An 11,032-nucleotide genomic window follows, 5' to 3' on the forward strand; every position below is an offset into this window, starting at 1 on the left:
ACTCATGGAAGCACTATTTATTGGGGACTCCTTTCATTCTGCGAACGGATCACCAAAGTCTTAAGTACTTCAAGACACATACCAAGCTCTCCGACAAACAAATAAGGTGGGCAAATTTTCTTTCGCAATTTCATTTTCATATTGCTCGCATTGTTGGCAAGCATAATCAAGTAGGCGATGCACTCTCAAGAAGGTCGAGAGTGAATGCGGTTTCCATAGCAAGTCACAATGATCTGTCTTCTATGATAGGTGAGTATGCTATTTATCCCGATTTTAGAGATGTGGCGGGGCTATTTATCCCGATTTTAGAGATGTGGCGGGGCATAGAGGGATTAAGTCTACCCTAAAAGGGATTGAAACATATTTCTATTGGCCTACCATGAAAGCAAACATACAAGAGTATGTTTCTAAATGTGTGGTATGTCAAAAGACGAAGTTGATAGAGGGAAGTTGTTACCATATACATGTGGTAGTGATGTGTGTGAACACACTAGGACCGCCGAGGCATTTTTTCCCTCTTTAGGAGGTTTTTTCCCCCGTGCATTGTATATACGCCCATCACTCTAGGCTATCTATCTTTCCATTGCACACTAAGTAACACACTCTCTATTGTGTGCCTTGAGCTTCCTTCCTCTTCTCCAAGCTGTGTGTGTTTCTCTGCAACCCTAATTCCAACAATTGGTATCAGAGCAAGTCACATCCTCCCGGGCTTAGTCGCCACCTGCTCTAGCACACGCCTGCTCACTTTCTGCGATTTCAGTGAGCTTTGGTGAGCGTTCGTAGGTCGACAAAAATTTTGGGATAGCTCGAAGAGCTTGGTCTGCTCAGAATTTTGATTTGGGCTCATTTCGGCCTCCGTTTCCACTACAGGCAATCCTGCACATGCTATTTCGTCATTTTGTGCATAATTTCTGTCAGTGCCGTTTTCTGCATAACAGGTGCCTTATAGTCTTCTACGGTTTGTGCTATATAGCACAGGTTGTTCTCGCTCCGTTTCTCCTATTTTCGGGCAGTTTTCACATGAGGTGCAGCATTTACCATGGCTGACAACAACAACACAGATGTGTTCAAGATGTTTGCTGCTGAGGACAGGTTGGATGGGGACAACTACCCTATGTGGGCTTATATGATGCAACATGTTCTTGTGTCAAAGGGTGTCTGGAACATTGTGCAGGGCATTGATGTACGTCCTGTTTCTGAGGATGTAGGCGATATTGAGGATGTTGCAGGTCTTGCTGCAAGGATTGCAGGTGTTAGAGTTGTTTTGCCTATGGTAGAACAAGCTCGTTGGGATGTTAAGGATGCGCAGGCTCATCAATTGATTGCGTTGTCTATGAAGCGCACCATTGTTCCTCACATCCGTTCAGCAAAATCTGCAAAACAGGCTCAAGCCGCAATTAGGCTAAAATTGATTTGCTACGTAGAGAGTTGGAGACGAAGATTATGCATGAGAAAGATGATATGGACACTTTCCTTGCTAGTGTCAAGGATATCAATGAGCAGCTTATTTCTGCAGGTGAAGTCATTTCAGATAGTTCCCTTGTGCAGACTGTTCTTGATGCCTTACCAGATTCCTACCAGACTTTTGCTAGTACTTGGAGACCGATAAACCAAGGAAATCCAGAAGTTGTCAAGTTTGATGCATTATGCACATTGCTGTTGCAAGAGTCACTTTCCAGAAAAAACAGAACTAGGCAACGTGCAGTTGAACACGCTTTTATTGCTTCTCAAAGAAAGGGTGGTAACAATAATGCAGCCACTTCTTATGGTTCTGCTGCGAGTGGCAAAAATTTTGTTCCTAATGCTTCTGCTGGCAGCACTTCGTCTGGCAATTCTGGTGATAAGGGCAAAAAGAAGATGCGTTGCCATTATTGTAAAGCCAACAATCACTTGATCAAGTCGTGTCCTAAGTTGAAGGCCAAAGAGACTAAAAGGAAAGAGGGTGGTTCCACTGCAAATGCTGGTTCCACTGCAAATGCAGCCATTGTTGAGTCTTCTGTGAAAGGAGACTGTGTTGCTGATGTTGATGCAGAATGGGCTTTTAGCGCAGAGTGCACTTACAATCCTGCTGTCCATGATGCATGCTTGTCAGTTGCTGCAGATTCACATGTGTGGTATTTCGACAGTGGTGCTACAAAGCACATTACCTCACATCGTGAATTGTTTACCTCTCTCGAGTCTGTCCCTCATGGGAATTCAGTCACTTGTGCCAACAATGCGTCTTATCCAATTCAGGGAGTTGGAGAGATTGTGCTCACTGCTGCTAATGGAAGTTCCTTCAAACTTGTTGATGCACTTTATGTACCTGGGATCAAAAAGAATCTCTTGTCTGTATCCGCACTTGCTAGACTTGGACTTGTAGTCAAATTTGTGGATGACAGATGTACAATTCATGATCTCAGTTTTGGTGATGAAATTGTTGCATCTGGCCTTTTGTGCCGTGGGCTGTATAAGCTCACTTTGTATGACAAGTGTGGACAAATATTTGCAAATGCTGTTGCAGATTCAAGGGCTATTTCAGATGCAAAACTTTGGCATGCACGTTTTGGTCATCTGAATTTTGCCAGTTTGCTGCGTTTGCAGAAATCTGATATGGTTGCTTCTTTGCCGCCTCTTGAAGCACCTGTCAAACATGTTTGTGAAGGCTGTATTTTGGGTAAGATGTAGCGTTCTAAATTTAATGCATTTCTGGCTAGTCGTGGGATAAAACACCAATGTACAGTGCCTTATACACCTCAGCAAAATGGTGTTGCTGAGAGGAAAAACAGGTCACTAACGGAAATGGCACGATGTATGGTCAAAAGTCAAGCTTTACCGCATTATATTTGGCTTGAGGCCATCATGTGTGCCACTTATGTACTAAACAGGTGTCCTACGAAAGCTTTGAAGTCTATTACTCCATATGAAGCATGGCATGATAGAAAGCCTTCTATTGAGCATATACGTGTTTTTGAATGTTTGGCATATGCTTTGGTGCCACAAGTGCAGCGCAGAAAATTGGATGATAAGGCTGTCAAATGTATTTTTGTTGGTTATAGTGCTGAAAGAAAAGGATACAGGTTGTATCATCCGCAAACAAAACGTATTCTGGTTTCAAGGGATGTAGTGTTTGTGGAAGATTCTGTTCAGCCCTTGCTGTCATGTACTAGAGACAATAATGTAAGCTCACAGGACATTTATGACACTTTGTTGCCCCTTTCCAGTGGTGGAAATACGAATGTAAGTTCCAATGAGGCAAATGTACAGCCTATGGGGGTTTCTGAAAATGTTTTAGATCAGCCTATTACTGATGCAGATGTACATGATGTACTTGATGAGGAAAGGGCTGAAAATGAGTAGGCTAGAGGTATGCCAAAATGGCTGGTGCACACTTTGCGTGACAGTAAATTGGATGCACCTTTGTCTAGTCGTACTCGTTCAGGCTCTCGCCATGCATCTTATGCATCAGATTGTTATGCTTTGGCTGTGTCTAGCTTACATGATGTTGAGGAGCCTCTGACTTTTAATGAAGCACAAAATTCAGAAAATTGGATGGCTGCCATGCAATCAAAATATGATGCACTTATAGAAAATGACACATGGACTTTATGTGATTTGCCTCCTGGCAAAAAGGCCATCGGTACGAAGTGGGTTTACAAGTTGAAACGCAAGCCGGATGGTGAGATCGATCGCCATAAGGCTCGACTTGTTGCAAAGGGTTATGCACAGCAAAAAGGCAGAGATTATGAAGAGACTTTTTCTCCCACTTGTCGTATGACTACTGTGCGTTTTCTATGTGCATCGGCAGCTCATTTTGGTTGGGATGTACATCAATCAGACATTGTTACTGCTTTCTTGAATGGTGACATATTTGAGGAAGTTTATGTAACGCAGCCTCGCAGTTTTGTCATAAAAGGACAAGAGGACAAAGTGTGCAAATGTAACAAGGCTTTGTATGGGTTGAAGCAATCTCCTCGTGCTTGGTATGAGAAAGCTGACACTCATTTGGTCAAACAAGGCTTTCGTAACATTCCAACAGAAAGCACATTGTATGTAAAGCGTGAGGGTGATGTACTTCTCATTGTGGTTCTTTATGTTGATGATTTGCTGATCACTGGACCAAATGAGAGACATATTGTTGAATTTAAGGCTGATTTGAATGCCACTTTCAAGATAAAAGATTTGGGGCTGTTGCATCATTACTTGGGTATACAGTTTAAGCAGTGTGATGGTGGTATTGGCTTGTGTCAGAAAAGTTACATAGAGGCATTGCTATGTAAGTTTGGACTTGAGGATTGCAAACCTATTGCCACTCCCATGGAAACAGGTTTGAAGTTGAGTCTACATGATGCTGGCGATCCTGCTGATGTCACTCTTTACCAAACTGCTGTTGGCTGCCTCATTTATGTATGCAACACGAGGCCGGATATTCAGTTTGCAGTCTCACAAGTCAGCAGATTTATGCATAGCCCAGGGTCTAAGCATTGGCAGGCTGTCAAGAGGATTTTCCGCTACCTTAGTGGCACTTTACATCTTGGCTTGTTTTATCCCAAGGGGGGATCATTGCCGCCAGACTTACATGCTTTTTCGGACTCAGATTGGGCTGGTTGTTTTGACACACGAGTGTCCACAAGTGGTTTTTGTTTCATTCTTGGTAGTTCATGTATATCATGGTTGAGCAAGAAGCAACCTATTGTGTCCACTTCGAGTTGTGAGGCTGAGTACAGGGCAGTCTTCACAGCTACGGTTGAGTGTGTATGGCTCAGACGCCTTATGGCTGATTTGGGTGTTGGACAGGACATTGCCAACACTATCTACACTGACAGTCAGAGCGCATTGGCAGTTGCGAGGAACCCAGTTTTTCATGCTCGCACAAAGCACATTGAGGTGCATTACCACTATGTCAGGGAGAGGCTCTCAGCAGGAGAGATCAGCTTGGCTTATGTGCCAACACAGGACAACCTTGCAGATCTTTTCACAAAGGCATTGTCTTGTGAGAAGCTTGAAGCTTTCCACAAAGCTTTGGGCTTACTCCCCTTTGTGGACTAATCCTGTCCTCAGGGCATGGCACTTCCCTTTACTCATGTGCCAGCTCTCGTTCACCGCATCACTCCAGGGGGGATTTGTTACCATATACATGTGGTAGTGATGTGTGTGAACACACTAGGACCGCCGGGGCATTTTTTCCCTCTTTAGGAGGTTTTTTCCCCCGTGCATTATTGTATATACGCCCATCACTCTAGGGCTATCTATCTTTCCATTGCACACTAAGTAAAACACTCTCTATTGTGTGCCTTGAGCTTCCTTCGTCTTCTCCAAGCTGTGTGTGTTTCTCTGCAACCCTAATTCCAACAGAAGCAACTTGGATTGCTTTAACCTTTGCTAATCCCTAATTCACCAGGGGAGAGCATATCCATGGATTTTATCTTTGGATTGCCTAAGTCTATCCATGGGAATACGGGAGTATGGACAATGGTAGACAGGTTCAGTAAACAAGCTCATTCTATACCTATCAAAAAGACTATTCAAGCCCATCAAATGGCAACCCTCTTCATTTCACAAATTTTCAAGTACCATGGCTTGCCAATGTCCGTAGTGTCGGATAGAGATCCTAGAATGACCAGTAATTTCTGGAAGGGTCTTTTTGAGAATTTAGGAACAAGGCTAAACTTCTCTCTGGCCTATCACCCACAAACGGATGGCCAAAGTGAAATAGCTAACCTAACAATTCTCGATCTACTAAAAGCCTATGTAACGGAAGTAGATCAAAGATCCCAATGGGAGAAGTACTTAACCTTAGTGGAGTATGCCTACAATAACACTGTACATACTTCCACGGGAAAAGCACCTTTTGAGGTAATTGAGGGAAGATCAAAAAGTCCCTTGCTACTTAAGGTACACGGGAAGATCTTTGTTGCAGATGAGTATAGCCGAGACCTACAAGAATCTTTCCAAAAGATTAAGGATGCTATCTCTATCTCACAGCAAAGACTGCAGATGAGAATCCTACGGGACACCAAAAGTACTATGCTAAGTTAGAAAAAAGGTAATATGGTCCCTTCCAAATTCTTAGGCCAATCAATGAGATGGCCTATCAACTCAAGTTGCCCAACCATTGGCTCATACACAATGCTTTCCATGTGAGGCTACTAAAGCCTTACAAAGGAGAGCCACCTCAAGAACCAACTATTGAAGACCCATTGGAGATCGAGGACCAAGAAGAGGTGTTGCAGCTCGAGTCCATTCTCCGACATGAAAACAAGGTACTAAGAGGCAGTAAGACTATCCGATGATATCTTATTATGTTTAAGAATTATCCTTTTGAAGATGCTATATGGATGCAAGGCATACAATTAAAGGATAACCTAAACCTTGTTAATGCTTACAATGCTTCCCAAGAGTAAGCAAATGTACAAATGTTAAAAATGAACAAATTTTTTGTCTTATAAGACTCTCTTTTTCTTTATTGTGCATAAAAAGGAAGTAGTATGCATGCATAGTCAAGTTTGCGGAGACGACGTCTCCCGAACACCAAGTAGAGCTTGTCACTCTACTATGTAAGATGATAGGACTAATGTGCAGACATGCTTGCAGTAGCCTCAGGCTCTCAAGCGCCAAATGGACTAGTCATCCATTGTGTAATGATGTCGTAGGGTAATATAGGGATCCTCTACCCGCTAAGAAAAAGGACTCATGAATATGGTTTATCTTCTCTACACCATAGTCGAGGACGACTATGATTTCAAGAGAGAGGTAATGCCACAATAATCAATATCTAATTCTCCTAAATAATTTTCTCATGTTAAACTGATCATTTAATATGGCTAAGTGCCAGGGGAGAAAAAGCTAGAATATTGGTTAAGTTAGCAGACCGGCCACAGTAGGGATCCAAAGGAGGGAAAATAGGGATCCAAAGGGGGGGCCATCTGCAAAAGAGCTTTGTGCAACAATGGGCTTAAAAGACCTTAAGGTTCAGCCCATTAAGACTTCCAAAATGCTAAGGTTCCAAAATTCAAAGGTTGTGTCCAAAGGCCAACTTTAGGGAAAATTGGATGCTTTGTGTGTGTCCCAAAAGTCTTTGTCAAGCCCTACATAGGAGGGGGCGAGCCCAAGAAGTAGGGGATGAGAGAGAAACTCATACACACACACACACACACACACACACACACACACACACACACACACACACAAGCTCCCTTGGTACACAAGGGGAAAGAGGGACACATGGTCAGCTCCCTAGCCCAGATGCCCACAAGGTGTAATCAAATCCTATTGGATGGCATTGGAGGTGGACCAATGAGAATTAGGCTAGAGTAAATCTTGTTTAATTATTTAAAAAACACTTAATAAAAGAACCAATAAGAATTAAGCTCTCTAGAAGACTATTGGACAGTCTCCCAAGGGGACCAATGAGCATTCAGCAGTCTAATGGCTTGCTTGATTCCTATTTGCCAGGAGGCAAAGGGGTCCAATGAGAGTCTAGTTGAATTAAATAATTACCTAAAGCTCTCACAAAAGGGGAAAGGGAGACACATGTCAGAAGGCTATCACTTATGCTGCTTAATTGTCATTGGCTAAGCCTGGGGAGGTCCAATAGGATGCTAGCATGATTAATTAGCAAGGGGGGTCGACCAAGAGAGAGAGAGGGGGCTGATATTTCAAAGGCATTATCACCTACACACTGTCACTATCTCATGTGTGAAGTAAAGAAGACTCTCTCTCCTTCTCAAGCTTTAATGAAAAGCTTATCACCTACTCCAAGCTTGTGAGAAGGAAGGCCTACACCAACAACTCTTGGCTTTGTGATGCAAATCCAACCAAGAGCCAAGCTTCAATGCATGCTCATCTCCTCTACCATGCTAATTACTAAGCTAAGCTATGCTAATATGAGTGATTATGTGAGGAGATGTACATCTTTCTCGTAAGAATACTCCTTCTTCCTCTCAATCTACTCTCATACCCCACTAGCTCTCACCATCTTCGAAGGTGTTGAGGTCTTGGGTCTGAGACCGTGAGGGAATTGATGTTGTGTTTGATAAGTGTTTTGCGTAGTGCATGAAGTTTCCATCTTCATTGCACTAGCTAGTATTGAAGGAACACAAGAAATTGTATTGTAAAATGTCTCTCTTGATGGGAGAAACCATAATACAAAGCCTTTTGGAGGGGGGACCGGCCTCATGCAAATCCGGTCCTCAACTGTTGTCAATTGCTTAATTTCTCTCTCTTTTGAAGTATTGTTCATGCTATCTAACTAGGTGTTATGCTTTTGTTGCTCTCTCCACCCAAGCACTCTTGTTAATCTCATTAGGAATCTATTCTAATGAAATGCTCACTATGTTCATGCTATTTTTCGCTACACACAAGTTACTAGGCCATTGAATACATGTAGAGAAAGAGAAAGGAATACATGTGGCAGGTTCAATGGAGATAAGGGCAATGTGATGGAGGGTTGAGAGCATTCCTACCTATTTCATTGGAAGCAAAACATAAATCAACACCCGGTGAAGTATATAGTAGCACCCTCACAAACAACACACATAACAATGTGTGAAAGTTGGAGACAAGCACCATCCAAGGAGGCAGCTATTGCTGAAGCCCCATTGATATGACAATGGTGGTAACTAAGAAATTGCATGGACAAAAACCTTCCATACATGGATTCATGGCTAAGCTAGTGGGAGGTCCACATTGCCCATTGGTGTAGCATCATGACATCTATTGAAGACACCACGGATGGTCCCAACGCCTCATGCAAAAATATTGTGAAAAGCAAACATGGGAGCTGACTAGCAGGAAAGAGATTCAGGAGGCGAATATCAATGTACGATGCATGTACCGATGTCTTAGCAAATGCACTTCTGTAGAGCACAAAAGCTATTTTATACTTACAAGAAAATCTTTTAGGAAAGGTTCCATCTTTACAAAGGCTTGTCGATCCGTTGAGTAATCAACCATTTCATGTCACATGCCTTGTGAATGAAGCTACCGAGGGAATGTCGTGCTACAACGTGCCCTTGACTTTAATGGGCAACAAGAAAAATTCTCAAACAAAAAGTGATGACGTGGCATGGCCTAAAGGATAGAAGCCGGACATGGAAGGGCCAACCCTAGTGACAGAAGCACCGAAAGAATTTTTCCAACTTATGGAACCTATATGAGTGGCCTATATTAATTTATAAGTTGTTCCAACTTATGGCACCGTGGCCAAGGGGCCTAATACCCTGAAAATAAAGCAAAGGAGCCAAATTGCGTAACCCTTGATGGAGTAGTAGGTTGTACGGATCGTTGCAAATTGTGCCATGGTTTGCACTAACACATGTTGTGTGGCACACCCTATGGATAGCCCATGGGGTCCTAGCTTTTAACTACTATATGGTTTTAGACCATTGCTCTTCATGTAAATGCGTTTAGCCAGGTCAAGGGCCTTTATAAGTGTGCCAAGGCCTCCTCCTCTGGCAATTTTACGTGGGAGCATTGTAGAAAGAGCAAGGACCCTCGTACATTGTACTTTTTAAGGCATAATAATAAAGAATAGCGAGAAGAGGTGCTAATCTTTGGGGCCAGTACCTTTGGGCATAAAACTCTGGTCTGTCATGTCGGGTCTGCCATGTCGTCTCTCTCTTTCAGTTTTGCTCAGTTGTTTCTATGGCGTGTGTTGCACTAGATCTTTGGCTTGGGGTGTCTAAGCCTATTACAATGGTATCAAAGCTTAGGCGATTCTTCTTCTATGGAGGAGCTGATCCCTTTACTTTGCAGCACACATGGATTTTGTCAACAAATCCCCCCAGGAGGAATCTGTGGTGCCCAACCACTTAGGTATAGAAGAAAACAATGGGGATTTGAACGAGCATTGACCACCTTTTGACAATTTGGGAGAAGAGTATGGTCTGTCTCCACCGACAGAGTACAAAACAATGGAGATGCAGCATGAACAACAGGTCAACATTTGTGCTTGACGGATGCTAAAGTACTGCAAGGATCCCTAATACACGAAATTTTTTGTAAGCATCCACTTGACGAGGTGCACTCTCGATGGCATGTCGCCATTCATTTGCTTGTCGAGTTGTCTTGAAAGAAGAAATTTAACATCGGCAATGCCTACGCAAAGGGTGTACTCAAAGGATGAATTCAAAGAGGCGATGGAGAGACAAGTTAGGAGACTCATGAAGACCAAGAGGCAGTTGAGGAAGAAGATTTGAGCAACAATCTATCTCGGCTACCTAGGTCACAAATCTACCTTTGAGGTGCTACCAACAAACCCAATAAACGCATTTGATTTGCAAATATTTCCAATTCATCGTAGTCCTCTTTTGGCAGTTTGGAGAGTTGTTTGCCTTTTGAGTCTAGCAATGAGGAAAAAAAGGGCAAGAAGAGGAGAAAGACTCAAAGAAAGAACAAAGGCAAGAAGAAGGGAAAGAAGAGTAATTCCCACTAAAAATCTCAAAAGCATTTTGATAGTTCGGATGAGGACTCCTCGTCCTTAGAGAGCTCAATTTTTGATGAGCCAATGTATGCAGCAAAGAGAAAGTATCTATATTGAGCCAATCAATACGACTATCTGGAGGACAAGGGCAAGAAACCAAAGGATTTCAAGGAGGGTGGCAAGCTTTAAAACTTGACAAGATTTCTAGCTTTAAGGATACCCACATGAGACCCACACAGCCCTCGCTTTTATCGAGTAGTTTGGCATTGCTTTTTTAGGAGGGTGCTACTCGTAGCACTCCAAGGTACAAAGAGCAACGTCCTATCTCAAAGGGAATGCCCAAACATGGTGGTCTACCACACTGCTATGCAGAGAAGCAACAACGAAGTGGTTACAGCTCAAACAAGTTTTCACTTCTTTATGGCTCACTCAAAACTACAAACAAGATGTAACCATTGCTTAAAATCATCTGAGGATAACCAAGGAAGTCGTTGGATGTCTACTGGTAGAGATTTTGAGATATTATTTCTACTTGCCTCTTCTTTTAAGAAAGTCACCTTCAATCAATGAGCTGAGCAATTCTATTGTGGACTCCCCAAAGAGATATGAAGTTATTGTTTGCAAAAGAAG

This window comes from Adiantum capillus-veneris, chromosome 5, assembly GCF_014529385.1.
Source record: "Adiantum capillus-veneris isolate H3 chromosome 5, ASM1452938v2, whole genome shotgun sequence".
Taxonomy (NCBI): domain Eukaryota; kingdom Viridiplantae; phylum Streptophyta; class Polypodiopsida; order Polypodiales; family Pteridaceae; genus Adiantum; species Adiantum capillus-veneris.